At 40.0% G+C, this 18809-nt stretch overlaps 1 protein-coding gene across 5 annotated transcripts in view; it reads left to right on the forward strand.

Moving 5' to 3' along the window:
• The window catches only part of LOC117209503 (homeotic protein antennapedia-like), a 157943-nt gene that overhangs the window by 125356 nt on the left and 13778 nt on the right, over positions 1–18809 (forward strand). The window lies entirely within an intron of this gene.

Here is an 18809-nt window from a genome sequence, read left to right on the forward strand (position 1 = left end):
AACTGTAACATTCTATTCGAGGCTAATGATATTACGACCACCGGAATCGTTAAATTTTCCCAACGAGTGATCACATTAGACGCTTCAGACGCTCTAATCGCCACCGACGGTCCACCGTATATCGGTTCTTCGCTGCGACAAATTTCCCCGCTGCATTCTTGCCACGTCATGAACCCCATCCATAGTACACGGGTGTTTTCCAGACGCTCTCGTCGAGCATCGTAGGAGGGACGCGCCGGTTATCTCTCACGGCCTTCCGATTTAATTAAGCACGGTTTCAGCTCGAGCCAGGAACTTTCGATATTAGGCCCGGCTCGCTCGTATCTATCGGGTCGAGCGAGCAAACTCTAACTCCCCTTCTGGGCGGTATATACCTACCGATGGTGCACACGGTTCGTGGCGTTCTCACACGCGTACAGACGCACACTAATAGAACACACGCACACAGAAGAGGTAGGCACGCGGTACCCGTGGCGTGTGTGTATGCGATCTCGTTTCCAAAGTCCGAGAGTAGGCAGCGGGGCGAAGCCAGCCGGCCTTTGTTCACGGCGTTGAATCTACCGGGCTTTCAACCCCCTACTACCCTATCCGGTAACCCTCCGTCGGACGCTGAGCATCGCGACGCCTCCTCTTCCCACACTCCTCTTTTCTAGGCTCCGCTACGTGCAGCCCTCGCCCTTCCTCCCCTTCCACGTCTCTTGCGGCTCCGCCACGACCTTTGTGCTCTTGTCAACTTGTCAAACTACCCCTACCGTGAGCTTCGCCGAGGCAGCATCCAATACCAACCCCTGAACCAACCACTCCGCCGAATCCTCGCTTCTCACCCTGCCCCATCGCCGCTACTCCTCCCAATATCTTCCTTTTCTTGCTTGCTGGCCACTCTATCGGTTCTCTCTGTCTCTTCCTCTCCCCTTCTGTGTTCCATGCTCCTTTCTATCTGTCATGCGACTCCTACGGACAGCCGGACAAGCTACCGGAAACGTATTTCCTACGGGCAAGACATGGACAGAAGCCTATATAGAGTGGAATAGAGGGTAGTAGACCCTGGTTCGGTTTTCTTTCGATTATCGCCGGTTCCTTTGGGATAGGCCACTTCGTTGCTAGTTAGTGTAAGGGACGTCGCAGGGTGGTCTGATCTTTCATGGAGTTTCTCCGGGGGATGAGATACCTGAGTTTATCTCGTGGAGATGTAGTTGGCAGGATGGATACCTGGAATGAAATCGTAAATTCTAGTGTCAAATGCTAACGCTTATTGATAGCCCATGTAAAGTAGAAATCGTGTAGAAGTTCTTTGAGTTTTAGGTTGCAGAAAATTTCTCCCAAAATTCTAACATACCTTTCAGTCTGAGTTTCGTCAATTTTTCAAAACAGGAGAGAAAAATTACCTTTCTTTTTGATAACTTGGTGAAAAAATTGGTTAATTAAATCAAGTTGAATTTTATACAACAATTGCCTCTATTTGTATGCTCTTCACTGTACATAGATCTCACATTGATGATCAATACACATTTGTTCTCTCTATTCCTCTTTCATCAGTCCAATAAACAATAAAATATTATAAAATATTTAGATGTTAGTTATTTCGTTTATACGCCAAATTTGTATATTTTTATTTATTATTGCACGTTTCACGGAGGACCATGAAATGTTCTGCGACCCTACGGTGTTTCCCTTCGACGAAATTCGATCTCAATGTTAAAGCGCGCTCTCGTTCCAACGCGATTCAAGATAGCCAGCTCACCATTTGCTAATTATATCTGTTAATTGTATAATATCTGTAGCCAGGCAGCAATGTGTACAAGAGTGTTGTACGCATACCGTTACACTGAACACGAGCGCGACATATGTAAGAGTTAAATGTTACCTCTGCGCCGGACATTTGCGCGATTATCGTGGCGCGATATCTCTGGCTCGTCCGCCGCTGTATAGAAGTTTGCCACAACCAGCGAAATTTGCATTTACTTATTTTGCAACAATGTATCCTCTTTTTTTCTATTTTCTTTTTTTTTCTTTCTTACAATGAACGAACGTGATTCTTATTGCGTGTAAATTTGATGAGATTGGCAACGCTATAAATACAGCGATTTGTTTTCATGTTTTATTAATCGTGCGTGATCTTGAAAATTGCGCGAGAATTGAAAATAATGAAGGACAGCTTGTAGAGAATTGTCGATGATTGCAGGTTCTTGTTACTCTTGACAAGTCGTGGCATGGTGAAGAAAATGTCGATGTCTCTTTGATGTGAATTGTACTACAGCTTTATCGGTTTAAGTGTAAGTGTAGTAAATTTAAGTTAATGGACGACAATTAAAGGTAAACTGTCTCATATCTCTGTAAATTTCTGGGGAACGACGTTGCAGCAAGGAAACATCAGATAAGATGGAACGTAGTTAATCCTTATGCAAGTAACTAAAATGTTAAGCTTAAAAATGTAATATTTCACGCTTTTATTTATAAATATAAAAGGTAACTCGGGTTTTTAGTTGTCCATACTAGGATTAATATTGCTATACGCTCTTCTTCATTCGCTATAAATTCCTCTCTTTCATGTTTCCAATTCAAGCTTCTTACAATAACAACATATATAAGTGTAGAAGTATAATTATTTCAAGAAAAACTCTACACATTTTCTTTTGTATGCCCGTGACCTGCAGACACTGTTACAAACAGAACAGAATTTAGTGAAGCAAAAAGATTCAAAATAAGGAGGTGCATATTATTGTAACCTTGTTACAAGGTCTAGAAACAAAACAGCTATAAGTAGATTTCCATTGCTGTTCCTTGTAACCTTCAGCTACAGCTGCACAACAAAGTTAACATTTTGGTAATGTCTTTTGCTATAAATATATCAACGTGCTCCCTGTTACATTCTTTTGTATTGTAACACTGAAGGAGTGAGGATCTGGATCAACATACACCATACCTGTACTTGTACTTATTTCAATATATTTTTCTATTACAAATTCATCCACTGGTTCCTCTATCAGCCAACCTCAACAATATCACACATTAAATTAATAAATAATGACAACAATTTATTTAATTTTGATCTCATACACTGTACCTGCACTTGTACTTGTTTCAATATATTTTTCTATTACAAATTCTTCCACTGGTTCCTCTATCAGTCAACCTCAACAATATCACACGTTAAATTAATAAATAATGACAACAATTTATTTAATTTTGATCTCATTACTGTACCTGCACTTGCACTTATTTCAATACATTTTTCTATTACAAATTCATCCACTGGTTCCTCTATCAGTCAACCTCAACAATATCACACATTAAATCAATAAATAATGACAACAGTTTATTTAATTTTGATCTCATATATTGTACCTGCACTTGTACTTATTTCAATACATTTTTCTATTACAAATTTATCCACTTGCTTGACTGTCAGTCAATCTCAACAATATCACACATTAAATCAATAAATAATGACAACAATTTACTTAATTTTGATCTCATATACTATACCTGCACTTGTACTTATTTCAATACATTTTTCTATTACAAATTCATCCACTGGTTCCTCTATCAGTCAACCTCAACAATATCACACATTAAATCAATAAATAATGACAATTTATTTAATTTTGATCTCATATACTGTACCTGCACTTGTACTTATTTCAATACATTTTTCTATTACAAATTCATCCACTGGTTCCTCTATCAGTCAACCTCAACAATATCACACATTAAATCAATAAATAATGACAATTTATTTAATTTTGATCTCATATACTGTACCTGCACTTGCACTTATTTCAATACATTTTTCTATTACAAATTCATCCACTGGTTCCTCTATCAGGAATCTAACCTACCAACCTAACCTCAACCTCGACAAGATTAATATTGCTATACGTTCTTCTTCATTCGCTACAAATTCCTCTCTTTCATATTTCCAATTCAAATTTCTTACAACAACGACATATATAAGAAACAATGATACATTGTTCTCTGTATAACAAAACGAATATGAAACTTCAATATCCGATGAAACTCGTAAACAAAGTTAGAAAGCAAATCACGTGTAATACGTAATTAACCATTTCTTATATTATTCACGCTTCACGCGATTCCCCTCTAAGGGTGAGTGGTGCAATTTTTCCAGAGCATAGAGGCGTGTTAATTCGGAAAAAAATCGCATCGTCGTTCCCTGAACGCGACATAAATTAACTCCGGGGTAATTATTTCAAAGTCAAGGCAGCTGGACGGCCTGGGGGATGGAGATAGGGATGGGTTGAAGCCGTAGCATGAAAAGGTGGTGGAGGAGGCGGGGTGGAACTGTTGGAATTTTTGACTCACCTTGTACAAGCTGTCTGTGCCGAGAGGCGAAGGAGACATACGGTGAGCGAAACTCTGGAGAACCGGGGTGAGACCGTGCAACGTTTCGGCCGAGCGAACCCGCGGCTTGATTTATAGGGTGGCGTCAAAACTTTCCACTCTCCGTCGTGTCTCGCCGCTCTTATAGGTACCCCCTCGCGCGTTCGCGACGAAATAAAGGCTCACCGTGGTAATTTCGACCTCGTTGCCGACGCTCTCAGCGAAGACACGCGTCCCTCGCTCTTTGTCACGTTCAGTCGTTCTTTCGCATTAACTTTGCATCGATCTATGCGTTGATTGTTGTTGAAGTAATTACTTGAAGAAAAACTCTACATCTTTATTTGTGTATATCCGTGACCTGGAGACAGCTATTACGCAGAAAATAGAATTTAGTGAAACAAAATATTGTAAATAGGGAGAGGTGCATGTTATTGTAGTTTTGAATATAAATTATGTTTTGGGTTACAAGGTGTGGAAACAAAAGAGCTATAAGCAGATTTTTATTGCTGTTTCTTGTAGCTACAGCTACAATGTACTTTCCTGTAAATATATGAACGTCCCTGTCATAGCTTCTTCTATTGTATTGTAACGCTGTAAGAGTGAGGATCTGGATCAACATACACTATACCTGTACTTGTACTTATTTCAATATATTTTTCTATTACAAATTCATCCACTGGTTCCTCTATCAGCCAACCTGAACAATATCACACATTAAATTAATAAATAATGACAACAATTTACTTAATTTTGATCTCATATACTATACCTGCACTTGTACTTATTTCAATACATTTTTCTATTACAAATTCATCCACTGGTTCCTCTATCAGTCAACCTCAACAATATCACACATTAAATTAATAAATAATGACAACAATTTATTTAATTTTTATGTTATATACTATACCTGCACTTGTACTTATTTCAATACATTTTTCTATTACAAATTCATCCACTGGTTCCTCTATCAGTCAATCTCAACAATATCACACATTAAATTAATAAATAATGACAATAGTTTATTTAATTTTGATCTGATATACTATACCTGCACTTGTACTTATTTCAACACATTTTTCTATTACAAATTCATCCACTTGTTCTTCTAAAAGTTAACCTCAACAACTACCTTTGTTATCTTAATGTATGATTGTTTGGTTAGCTGAGATGAAGTTGGTTCATACAATAAAAACACAAAAATTGTCCTTGTCTCAATATCCAGAGTATCCACGGTTACTTGGGATCCTAAAAAATCAAATATAAAATTCCAAACTTAAACAATTTTGCACAACGCTTATTTCATTAAACTTTCATTCTACCACTAATTATTTTTATTTATTTCCCTTTTGTTTTATATTATCGATTAGCTACTCTCGTTAATGTCTAATCGCGTTTGATTAATAAATTCAATTTTATTATAAACATATAGTTGGATATTCTCTGCGATTTCAAGTATCTACCTGTTGGTGGTCAATTTTTCAGCTTATCGCCAGGGATACGAGGATTTCATTGTATCGAACGAGCAGTTAGGAAATCTTCGTGGAAATGATTAGGAAGTGAAATCTGTCGGGGCACCATTGTTCCAGATGTTACGTTCTTCCTCGATAATTATTCTTCCCGAGGAAGGTGCTTCCTAATGGAAGGTTCGAGTGTCGGCAATAAGGATGAGTAAACGTTAAGGTTACGCGTAACGAAAGGTGTATAGTGTTTTGAAAAAGTATTAGGGCCTTTGTATAGACCCTGTCCCGTCGGTTAACCACGCGCTCATAAATTATCAATTATCGCACCCTTTCGACTTGTCCCTGTGGAAACCAGCTATCTTGAATCATGAATTTTGATTAGCAATTTTAAATTACCACAACAACCACTGCGAATTCTATCAACTCGAAAAGATCGAATGGAATCAATTAATAATGGAATTCAAACATGGTTCTATGGCATATTTTTGTCAAGATTGAACGAACGATAAAGTACGGTTCCTACAGTCCTTGACGACCGTCCACTATACACAGGTTGTTGATATTCCAGCAGAAAGCGATAGAATGTCGAGCACAAAAAAGCGCGTTTGGCGTTCGGCAGTTAGTGTAACTTAATAGTCCACTTATCTTATCTGACGTTCACAAATATCTTCAATTTGTACGTGATATGAGAAAAATCGGAATTTATGTTAAACCAGTTCTCGGAACAATACAGTTCTCGTCGTTTGCTAAAATGTGAACAATATTGAAATATAAAAATTCGAGAATCGTAACAGGGTTAAAATTTCAACACTCGTTCGAGGTTTCCATTTAATTACGTCGTTGAGTCCTTTTCAAATTTTTCTGACGTAATCTCAAGACTTCCATCTTCCTATTGACGTCTGCTTGTCTAAACAAATATGCCTTTAACGTACATTATTTCAGCCATTCGAGTTTGCATATGTAAACGTTCGGATACTTTCGTCAGCCACTGTATTTATTTTTCCTTTCTTACAATTGCCAATCTCCCGGCGCACTTTTAACACTTAGAACTGCCGATAGTTAACACGGAGCTATTTCTACCAAAACCAGTGAAAACGACTGGTCTTTAAAAAATACCTAATGATACAATATTTGTATATTTATTGATTTATTGCTTTCTTGCAGAAGCAATTCCACGTTATGTGGTACATTTTTGATATTATTAATCCATCTGGGGCCATCGTCCCTGAACGAGGGTCCACACGTTTATAAAATCGTAGAACCAGTCGTTTCGACTACCGTGGTATTTCTAGCGTTAGCATCTAGCGATCTAGCGATCGATCCGGAATTTTCCTGGTAACTGATATCGTCGTATCGAACGATTCGCGGTAAAAATTTGAAAACGAGTGGCGAGTTGTACGAAACGAGGAAACTGGTTAATTGGGGTTCGATAAACAGATAGCGGGACCCTTTTACACTTTGACAAGTACCGGTCGTTTTGACTGGTATTGGTATAAGTAGCCTCGATACAAAATCATTTTCAGTTTGAATACATAAAAAGGAAATTAAAATTCTTTATATTATTCTTTTAGTTATCGTTGCGAAAGTCATTACATCATTAGAGAAAAAAAATATGGTGTGGTAGTTCCAGTGTTAATTCTCCGTTTATTACAGCAATTCCACGGTTTAAAACAGTGCCTCGTTGTCGCTCTTGTTCCCGTGACTTTATGCTGCCAGAGGTTCCCTTAATTCGCCTGCTATCTCGCTGCGACTTTTAAAGTTCATCCAGGAAACTTTCATTGCTTCTTGATGGACCATGAGATAGTACGAGGTGTCCTCCTCAGACACGGTTATTAACAAAGTGGAATCTAGATCTTGTGGAATCTTGCCGGCGACTTTTAACCTCGTCAGCCAGGTGAAACTTAACGTTCTCAGGAAACGCCGCTTTTTATTTGTGTACGCAATGTCAGCGCTCGAGATCCTATCGGCTTTGGCTTTCACGCGCAAACGAAGTCACGCGCGTCGTTTAGTACTTTTTGTGTCGAAACATCTTGATCTGTCATGTGAAGAAATTATCGTTAGAAAAATTAAAAATTAATTTGAAATCCATCTTTGAAAGTATCGATAATATAAATGTTACCAAATAATTCTTCAATTTGCAAGCTTATTTGCCCTTTCGCAAGCTTTTTAATTTCCGAGAAAAATTAGTTTTTTACCCAGTGCTAATAATAAACAGACGTTTTTCCAGGAAGTTGCGCAAGAAAATCATTGCACTGAAACCCATTATGACTTTCACCAAAGATCGATATACTCGTCGTTTAGTTAATTGCTTAATTACCTACTGAAATACAATGTTGCGTATATGTACGCGCCATCTTACGGGCAAAAGTTCAACCTCGACAAGAGCATATTACGACGCCGGCGAGCGTATCTTCTAAGAAAGTGAAATAAAAGATTTGAGGAACAACGAGTGTAAATAAATTTCTGTGTCATGCAGAGCTACGCTAATCCGAATATTAAAGGTTCACTGTCAGCTAAACGACCTCGTTTCTTTCGACTGTGTTAAAAATGTCGTAGCTGCAATTCTGTTGGTTATCTCGTGACAAGATAAAACGGACTAGATCACGTGAAACAGTTTAACGAGAGCAGCTTTAATTTCTCCTGATTTTTCAAGAAACCATTGACCCTCGAGTCAAAACGCGCCGGGGTCGAAAAGAGAAAGCTGACTGCCCTAAATTTCATGGGTCGTAGAGAAAAAAGTTTTCACGAAAAAATGTGAAAGTTGGATTCGTTGCGATTCTCCTAGGCTTTTCAACGCTTTGCCACCAACGTGACAGGAAGTAAATGGCAACGCTGGATGTTAGGCACCCCGTTGCGAGGACGACGCGCAAAATTCGAGCGATCTACTTTGAGAATTCTCGGTGCTCCCTCGCTCTTCTCTTCTCTTCTCTTCTCTCGATTTCTCTTCCCTCTGTTTACTGTTTTTGCGTTACGAACCAAGTCGACCTGTGACCATTGAAATCGATATAACTGTAGATCTTGACGTTTCTACAGTTACGGCCGAGTCGACGCAGCTGCTTATTTTAGAAATTCATCGTCGAAAGTAAAGAGCGTGTAGAAGTTATTGTTGCCATAAAAAACTCGTTATATTTTTTGGCTTTCGTTTTAACTGTAATCTTCTTATCGATCGGTATCTCTTCCTTTGGCGAGAAAGCTTTTTCGTGTAAAGATACTTGATATTTGTAAGTGGAAAGTAGTCACGCGAAGCTATCAGGCGTGAAATGTAGCTAAATAATTTTGCAGCTAATCAAACTTTCGAATTTATGCAAACAAAATTTTGTTTCCTTGCTCGAACTGACTATCTCTCTTCGGTCTGGCGTTTAGCTATCTTTCTGATGTTCTCGTTTAATTCAAGGATGATGTTCGGCGATTAAAATGGCCGGGGAAATTAGCACGATTCCGAATAGGATTATTCGTCGCGTTTCTACGATAGCCTTTCGATTTAACGAGGCCAATCGAGATGATTCGAGTAAATTACGCCCGAAAATCCGCTCTATTTATCGCTCCATACTTTTCGAAGCTTCTACTCGTCGTCCGTCGCGTCGAATAAATTACAGCGATTGGTCGTAGGAGACGCATTATTCATCGTATCGAGTTTCGCCAGAACGTGTCCATATTTGTGATAATTTCAACACGTTTCACGAGCTGATATATATTAAAATATTTCGTCGAGTCACATCTGCTTACGAGATACAACGTCATACGTTATGTGTCATCGGCGAAGCAAAGACTTTTGCCTCTGTATTTATTATATTCGTGCGAAATCCGCTCGTCGATTGCATCACGTTCGCCAACGCCATGTTCATATTCAATTGTCGAAAGCGGAAAAACGATTGTTTCAATGGCGTCGCAAGCGGGAGAAGTTTTTTAACACGTCGAATGCGGCGGTGGTCTCCAGTAGACGACAAAGGGGTTTTCATTCATTTGACATGTGTAAAAATTTTTTTCGTTTTTATTTAATTCTTTACATTCACAATTTGTCCAGTTAATGTGTAAAAATATGTACTACAATTTTCCATATCCGTATAAATATTCTATGTAAAATATCACGTGTAATCTATATACAGGGTGGTTGGTAACTGGTGGTAGAAGCGGAAAGGGGGTGATTCTACGCGAAAAAAGAAGTCGAAAATATAAAATAAAAATTTTAAAAATTAAAAAAATAACGCCAATCGAGACAACGATCTACAGTGAGATGCGTTGCAACGAGACGCGATAAAGTGCACGCGTACCGAGCCAAAATTCAAAGTCGATTTTCTCGAAAACGAAGCCTCGAACGAAAAATTTTTACTCTATATTTTCGACTTCTTTTTTCGCCTAGATTCACCCCCTTTCCGCCTGTACCACCAGTTACCAACCACCCTGTATATTTAGTATATTAGTAACAATTAGTAAATAAAAATAGTAAAAATAAAAAATAAAAGTATAGTAATAATATAAAAGACTTAATGGAAGACTACCAAGAAATAGGAGAATAAGTTAGGCTACTTATTTCTTATAGGAAAACAGTTTTAAAATTCAATGTGTTTTCAATCAGTGCCACGCTACTAAAATTCCTATTTAGTTTCCAAGTTAAACATACTTTTTCTTATCTTTCTCAAAACTTTGAAAGTCACACTGTTAAGATATTCCTCGTTCGTCTGACAGAAGACTTGATCAACTTCAAGAAGCTTAAAAAATTATATGAAAATTGTATGTGATATTTGAGGTTAAAAAATTATACGTCGTATCAAAATTTTCTTATTTAACCCTAAACGTTAGAATCGAAGAGCCAGCAATCCCGTGACCTCCGCAACTTTTTGTTTCGTCGTTCGTTTGAAAATGATACGCGCAACATGGACAGGAAGTTGTGCAGAATGTGTTAACGAGATTCGAAATCGGGCGGCGCGAAAAAAAAAAAAAAAAAGAAGCGGGAAAGAAAAAAGGAAATCAATCACGTTGGTAGCCGATAAAGGTTTCATTGAAACGAGTGTATCTACGAGGACAAAAAGCGTTATCGAGCACGTGGCTACCTTCGATCTACGCGACCGGAAAACAAAAACAACTTTGGTCGGGACAGCTCGTTGAAAAATACGAGCGTTGATAATCTCGAATGCAGAATTGAGAGGCGAGCGAGAGAAAAATAGAAAAAGATAGGATGGTAACTGACGCGATGCGACCCAAGTAAGTTGTAAACTAACAGAAGAGAGAGAGAGAAAAAAAAAAGAAAGAAAGAAAAGGGAGGTTAAAATGTACGCGAGGTTGTAATACATATCGTCGGCTAGCAAAACACTGGTAGGATTTATCTACGACGTTCATGGTCTACTGTTTCGACCCTCTTCTTCCTCTTGGCACACCCTTCAGCCAGCAACGCTACCCGGAAGTCTATATGTGTCTCGGTATCTCTGTTTATTATAAATATGTCTAAATATACCAGCGTTTTGGTACTCACGATGGCGAATTATCTTCAACGTGTAACACGATCCTGTGGTTTTTCGACCGTTTCAAAAATTGACAGATGCTCACGAAGAATTTAATAATCTGCTTTTTATCTGTTCGAACTCGATTTTGTTATATAGCTGTATATTATTCGCCGCGATTTATCGTGATCGGTAATTTACACTTTGCAAAGGATTTATGAAATATCGGTACGATTTTGATATCATACGTCGTAACGAATTAATATGTTGATTTTGCGAAATTGATTGTAAATAGCATATTTCATAAAAGCAATCATGTATGTCAGTATACTTGAACATATCGACCGGCGTGAAAATTGTATATCATTTATTCACCACGCAAAGTGCTATTGCGCACTTCCATATTATATGATACACCGATACTCGGAAGTTAAACTGGTTAATTTTATTTTTCATGCAATAGTAGCTCGTGCTCAGATAAATAGATTCAATCGCTAGGCGTTCATATATACGAATATAATAATTAATAATAATATAATAAAACGCTAAGCTGTTTATCCAAACAAATGAAACTGTGTAAACATACAGTGACTGCAAAGAATATTCACGCGCATCCTTATCTTCCAACGAAGCGTTTTTTATTAGCCTCTGCGCTTCATAGCACTCAATTTTGCTTGTCATATGTAAACACCGCTAAACGATACGAACTTCAATATACACTTGCATGCAATTGAGCGGAGATCTCGAATAAGAGTCCGAAACACACGCAGCATGTTTTGGCAAGGAGCGATTAAGTTACAGTGTATCAGGTTTCAAGCGCCTAACGTGCTTCCTTCGTTTGTAAACATTCGCAGATATCTACAGCTTGTTATACTGAAACGATCGACAGGGACTGCAAAGCTATTTCGTTGGCAACTAAGTGATTTTGTCATTATTACCTAATGGCCAAATCACCGATATACCTCTCACGCAATTGGGATATTATGCTACTAAATCGACTACTGTCAGAATGTGTCATTGGTGGTCGCGCATTCGAGCATTCCTTTTTAGGTTAGGTTAGGTTTAAGTATGTATTAGGTTATCCGAAAAGTGTCTTTCTTTCACAGACAGGCGCGTCTTTGTACAAACATGAAACCTAGTCTATCAAACGTTGTGGTCTTTATCTTGATGGAATAAAAAGGATCATACATGATTCTATAAAATAATATAAAAAACAGAAAATGTTGTGCGTCCATTATTTTCTTATAAAACGAAAGAAACTAATACATAAATGCTACAAGCAATACAATGTTGTAAGAACGTTCGTAGCTCCACTGCTAATCGCTTTAAAGTATCCGCAGCGACCTTTATCGTAGTTGAAAGAACCTACCTGCTGCGATACTAAATGTTATCGGATTCCTGGTGAAACACGTTCGCCAGGATGGATTTTGCAATCGGTGGAAGCGCGGGACGGGAACGAACAGTCAGGTCCGTTTCTCGCGGTCAGCTGACGCGAGACGATGCGAACTCGGTAGGGGAAATGGAATTACGGATGCGGCGTGCGTGGAGAGCGACATAAGCTATTGGGCGGCCGGCTTTTGAGCGGCCTTGCAAACTGGTTTCCTGCAGGCCGACTCGATTATGCTAATCGCATATGCATGTTAGCATTTGGCTGATCCGCTGGCGTGTTGGTTCTCCGTTCACCGATCCGGCTGCCGCCAGTTCGATGTGTGTTCGCGTAAACGATCTCACACACGAATAGAACCGCGATCCTTTTCGATGGAGCAGCGGTGCGCTCGAGAAACCTTGATCGCGGCCACCCTTCAATGCCTACTCGACCTTCCGCCAGCTGGACACCTTCCACCGTGCGTAACGGTATTCTTCGCTGATTTCCCTCGACTATACTTTGACGCTGTCCGTTACTCCTCGCGCGAGGTTTTTCTTGCCGGGGATTTTTCTACGGGATGAAAAGAAATTCACGTGGATTCAACGATAACAAGTTCGTTCGCTTTTTATTCTTGTATACGCTAAGAAGAATGTTGGGATAATTGTTTAGAAAATATAAACATATGTGTGTGTGCGATCTGAATTTATAAAAATGAGGAACGAAGAAATTACTCGAAAATACGGTAACGCTTGACCTGTTTCTTCGAGAAAATGAATTTATTACAGTGAGTAGAAAAAGTATTCGAACATCGTGGTATTTATCGTTGCTTGTACGTGTGTTTTCTCGCCTGTGTCTATTAGCCTTTGAAGGTGTTGGAAATGTAGAGCAAAGAATTAAAGAGGAATCGATGAAGCAGCAAGACTAAAACTTTCTTTTCAATTTTCTATACTTTTCATTCGAGAGTAATAACGTTTGAAATAAAGAAAAGTATAATGGGTGTACGTATATGTGAATATCTTCGAGGAACAGTTCGAGCGATATCACATTTCGAGATCACATTCGGAGAAAGATCCCGTCGGTGTTTACCACGCGCGAGACGCTCTCGCCGATAATATCACTCCGTTGCATTCCGTTCTATTTACATTTCGTGTGCATTGTGGTTTTGCAGATTCATGGGTCGAATCGAGGTGGCGAAGCATCGCGAGAATCAAGAGATATAGCGATTGCAACACTGCCGAGTTATAGCTATCTTGTTGCATCTAATCTCAGTTCTCGACGACTCGCCTCCAACCATCCAGAATGAACTGTATATATTAGGTAGGTAACTAAGTTTGTCATTAGTTGGTAATGACAAAATCTGCAATCACTTAGTTACCAACCCGATACAATACATTTTCGACTTTCGAAAATCTACGAGAAATCGGCCACGATTTTCGATACACACTCTGTAGTTCTCGAATCGACAACTTCTTCCATTTGCTCTTGTAACTTATTGTTACTTGTAACTCTTGTAACTTATTGTTACTTGTAACTCTTGTAACTTATCGTTGTTGTAATCGTTTCTTCCTATCGTTCTAAAACGGATAATTCTAACGAGACAAATAAAGAGGGCGTTGGAGAAGTAATCGTACTATTGGTGATTGCCACCTAATGACAAAATCCGCAATCACCTAGTTGCCAGCCCGATAGAACGCGTTGTAACGCAGAACGACGATCTTCGCGAAACTCGAGTTTATCCGCGCTTCGTCAATTTCCGATTGAATAACATTTTTCTCCTAAATACTTGCACATACTTAACATTGAAAACATAATGTTTCTCGGGACTGAAGTTTCCTAGCGAAAATTGTCATGCTGAGTGTTCTAATTTTTTTTTTTTTACGCGAAATAAGATCGACAAGAGTGCGTTTTACTACGCCAATGAACGTTTATCGTCGGCTTTCTCGGCTCGATGGCTACACATATTCAAGAGGATGGAAGTGATGCAGATTTCGAATCGAGATAAGGGCACGCTCAGACAATTTATTATGTAACAGATACGTTTGTTAGAAAAAAAAGTGGCATAATTATTTTATTCGAACTGGTTCGTGGGTTCGAAAATGCGAAGGATTTCTTTCGTTCTCGTCGCGTAACTTCGTAACCGGACTTCGCTAAGCATTTGCTTATTACTAACGCGGTTCGTAAATTAATGACATGCAATTAGTGTTCCCTATGAGACTTTAATTGCGCTGCTACGTCTGTTTCCACACTGCACGATCGATGTAAATATTCATCAAGCTCAACGATTTCGCGTACCGATATTTGTAAATTTTGTCCGATCTTTATCTATTGCAACTTGTTTCTTCTGTGTTAAATTACGTCATACTGAAAAAAAAACAATCTATAATTAAAGTAAAAAAGTCAGACACGCGGTTTCAATTATGCTGAAATACTATGTGGGGATATAAAAAATGTAGATAGATAAGTTAATCGTGTAATATCTTTCATCCTCTTTTCCGGTATCACGACTCGAAGAAAAAGTGTCCGATAAATTGTCGGATAAAGCGATCGATAAAATCTTTCATTTCGGGAAACTTTGGATAGAAAAGTTCAAATACATTGGCACGCGTACGTCGCGTACGATGGCTTCAAAATTTGCAATAAAATCACCAAATTATTAAAATTGAAGATCGAGGAAGTCCTCGACCTTAAAAAATTAAAAGTAAAAAAAAAAGAGGAAAGAACTAAAAAAGAAGAAAATAAACTTTGCCAGAGAAATTGAAGCAATACTCTCATGGAGACTCAAACATTTCTAACGCCAGCGTTTACCTTAGTTTCACGCCTATGTATCAAAATTTCCAAAATTCCAACCGAGCCTTCAATTATCAATTATTTTTCCGAACATTCATCAGTCTGTCGTAAATATATTCGCCGAAACGAACTTTCCAGCTATTCCACGTGCGAAGCGTTTATCAATAGCTGGATCAGACGCAGCGGAAGTTGGGAAAAAAGCGGCCGCGAGAGCAGCGGGAAACGCGCGGTGGTCGCGGGGTTCCGATCGACGCGGCCGGAACTGGAATGCGCTCTCAAGGTCGTAATTTTATGTTGGCTGTTTTTGTTTTTTTTTTTTTCTCCTCGATGGATGGAGAGCGAAGAGGTGGCCTGGTCTGGTTCGAGGGTCACCGTTTTACGACCTCGTTTAGTTTACGACTGTTTCACGGCGTGCGAACGACTGGCACGAGCTACGAGTCCCATAACTGTCAAATCCCGCCGCCACCGTTTACGGTGACCACTGAATCTTCCAGCTGGCCGCGATATTTCGTCGTTTATTCGAACGACGCTGTTCGAACGACCGCGTGAAACTTTCATGGGTGATCGCGCGACTATTTCACCGCTCGATTAGCATTCGTCAGTTTATCGCTCGGATGGCTGGTGGTATCGTGTTTCAACGCGAACGTTTTTGTGAAATAGCAGCAGGCAGCAGTTTCTGCTTCATTTTTTCCTTTCTTTCTTTCTTCCTTCATTCTGCTGTACGTTTTATGGCTTCCTGTTTTAAGCCAGGGGAAACGGATATGGTGACGTTGGACGTAAAGAAGATGCAGGCTATTTGCTAATTTAATAAGATTGCATAGGTAGCGTGGCGAGCGAAACGGAGGCAGGAATTTTATATTTGAATGGAAGATCGGTCGAGTGAGATTTCACCGCAATTGGTACGCCATAGATAGATACGTTATCCGGTTTTATTTAAACGTTTTGCGACTGAAACGCGTCGCTGACGCGGACAAGTGGTTATTTTATTCAAACGGATCAATAGCAAAATGTGTCATGTAAATGGTGCAACTTGCGAAACACTACGTTTCGATGTTTATACGTTGTACGTATGAAAGTAGGATTGAAAAAAAGAAACCTGCTGATAGTTGCATTTGATTTCGACGGTGTGTTCGAATAATTACTCGAAAGGAATGAAACGAGTTTATGCGCTCGATGGCTTTTGCGAGAATCGTTGCTCCAGCTAATAGAATGACAACTTCCTTTTACAGCTTGATAACAACGACTAGTAAACAACTGCGAGGGACAAAGAAATTCTCCAGCGAGGAGCCATTTTGTTAACTAGAGGCCATCATAGCTGCCTGACGTCACTTCCATATCCAACTATGGCGTCACGTGACGCTCCACCCTGTTTTCAATCACCTTGGACCCGAACCCACCCAGCTGTCAGACACGCTCCACCCCGTTTTTTCCACTCTTTCTGGCTATCGCCATCGCCATCTGCCGGCAATAATATGAACTCCTTAGAGCTTTAAATGGCTAGCTAGTTTATGCCCTTTCCGGTCGGTGTCACCACCGAATAAAGCTCGATGACCTGAATTCGTGCCCTTGAAAAAGTTGCCGCGTGCAAGCAGATTTCGACATCGATAGTCACGCGGAAGAATTTATCTGCCATTTTTCCAGTCATTTCCACCGCTCAGGAAGCGGCTTTCCGTTAAATACGAGTTCCCTCTACGTAATTAAACGCCACTTTCCGACCAGAGAATAGCAAAAACGTTTTCACGGCAAGACAATGCGAACGTTTCCGATAATACCCAGGCGTGACGTTTTCCATTTCAAACGGTTTATTACACGGCTGGCGTAACAGCGATCGCGTTTAATCGCGCCAAAGTAGGAAGCTCTGCAGCTAAGCTGCGTTCGAACGAATCTCTTCAAAAGAGGGGAAAAAGACAACAAAAAAAAAAAAAAAAAAAAAAGGAAAAAAGGGAAAGAGGATAGCAGACGGAAGCAAAGTGTTACGCGTCGCGTGGTTCCAATGGAAACGAGCCGTAAACCTCGATCGCTGGGAAAGAGGTTGGCGAGGTAGAGAAACGAGAAACAAAAATAACTCGCGCCGCAGAAGGACAATGTTGCTGTTCCGTGGAGGGGAAAGAATACGTAAGGGCGAGCCCGTAAAGCGGGAATTGAGTTAAAATCCTGCGAGAGGTAGAATTTATACGCGATCCAGGCGGGCAGCGGTGCGGGGAGCGCGGCCAGCCGAGTACGGAGCGCATGGAATCGCTATCGGCGGCCATTCATCAATCCGAGGAATCAATACGCTGGAATTAATGAAAGCGCCGCGCGAACAGCGAGCTAGCGGCCGGAATGTTAATCGCGATCGTCCCGCGTCCGACCCATTCCCGTGTACAGCAAACTCCCAAGGGCCCCACCTCCACCCGTAGCCCTTCAACCTGCCACCCCTCCCCTTGCCCTTATCCTTCCCCCCACCCTTCGAGCCCCTTGTACATCCGTCCCCGTCTCCCATGCCCGCGTGCTCTCTACCATTACCAATACGACCACCGTGCTGCCCACAATGCCGTCGCACCGTGCATTCTATTCTCTCGTCTGGAATCGCAGCCCTTTTTTCCCTTTTTTATTACTTGCGGAATCGGCGATCGTTCGCTCCTCTCACTCTTCCAACCAATTTGTTCTGTAGATGGCTGGTGTTTGTTCGTTTATAGGAACTGGTTCTAGGAATTGTCTGTTTAATTGTTTAAGGCTATAGTTAGTATAATAGTAGATGTGCATTCGGACCAACTGGCGTTCTGCTGTATGAAGTACCCGAAAGCCGCAATGCACGTGTTTGTAAGTTGATTGCCAGCTTTTATGGAAATTTGCATTTTTATCTAACAAGAAATCTAGGAAGAGATTCGTTTTATTCGATAAATATCATGATAAGTTATATTAGTATGGTATATCTTGGATATCTCCCCATATTTTTTTTTTAATAAACACGTAAAGATCAGTCTACTTATAAGAAGAATCTGTATACATATTTACTCGTTTTCAAGTACTCATTGAATTCAGAACGTCAGTTTATTATTCGAATACTCATTCACTGTAAACATAACTTAATGCCACGACTGAATTGATAGAAAGCATTCGAAATAGATGTTTAGAGACTTTATTTGCATACTTCAGGCGAATAGCTTTGATTATGTGTAGAGTGTAGTCATTGAACGAAGGAAGTAGGTTTCGTTGTTGATTGTCTGGCATTTCAGTCGCGTCAAGTGGTATGAGACAGTAGGTACACAGACACGTGATATTCAGGTGGAAGCACTGAGTTAAAAACTAACTTCAGGACGATACCGGTGAAATGACGCACGGTCGGTATGGAAGGTTTCCGGGCCTGATCGGAAGATCGGTCCGGAAGATTGAAGATCCAGCCGATAAAGGACCGACGGATCGTCGATGTTT

Source organism: Bombus bifarius, unplaced genomic scaffold, assembly GCF_011952205.1.
Source record: "Bombus bifarius isolate JDL3187 unplaced genomic scaffold, Bbif_JDL3187 scf7180000007968, whole genome shotgun sequence".
NCBI lineage: Eukaryota > Metazoa > Arthropoda > Insecta > Hymenoptera > Apidae > Bombus > Bombus bifarius.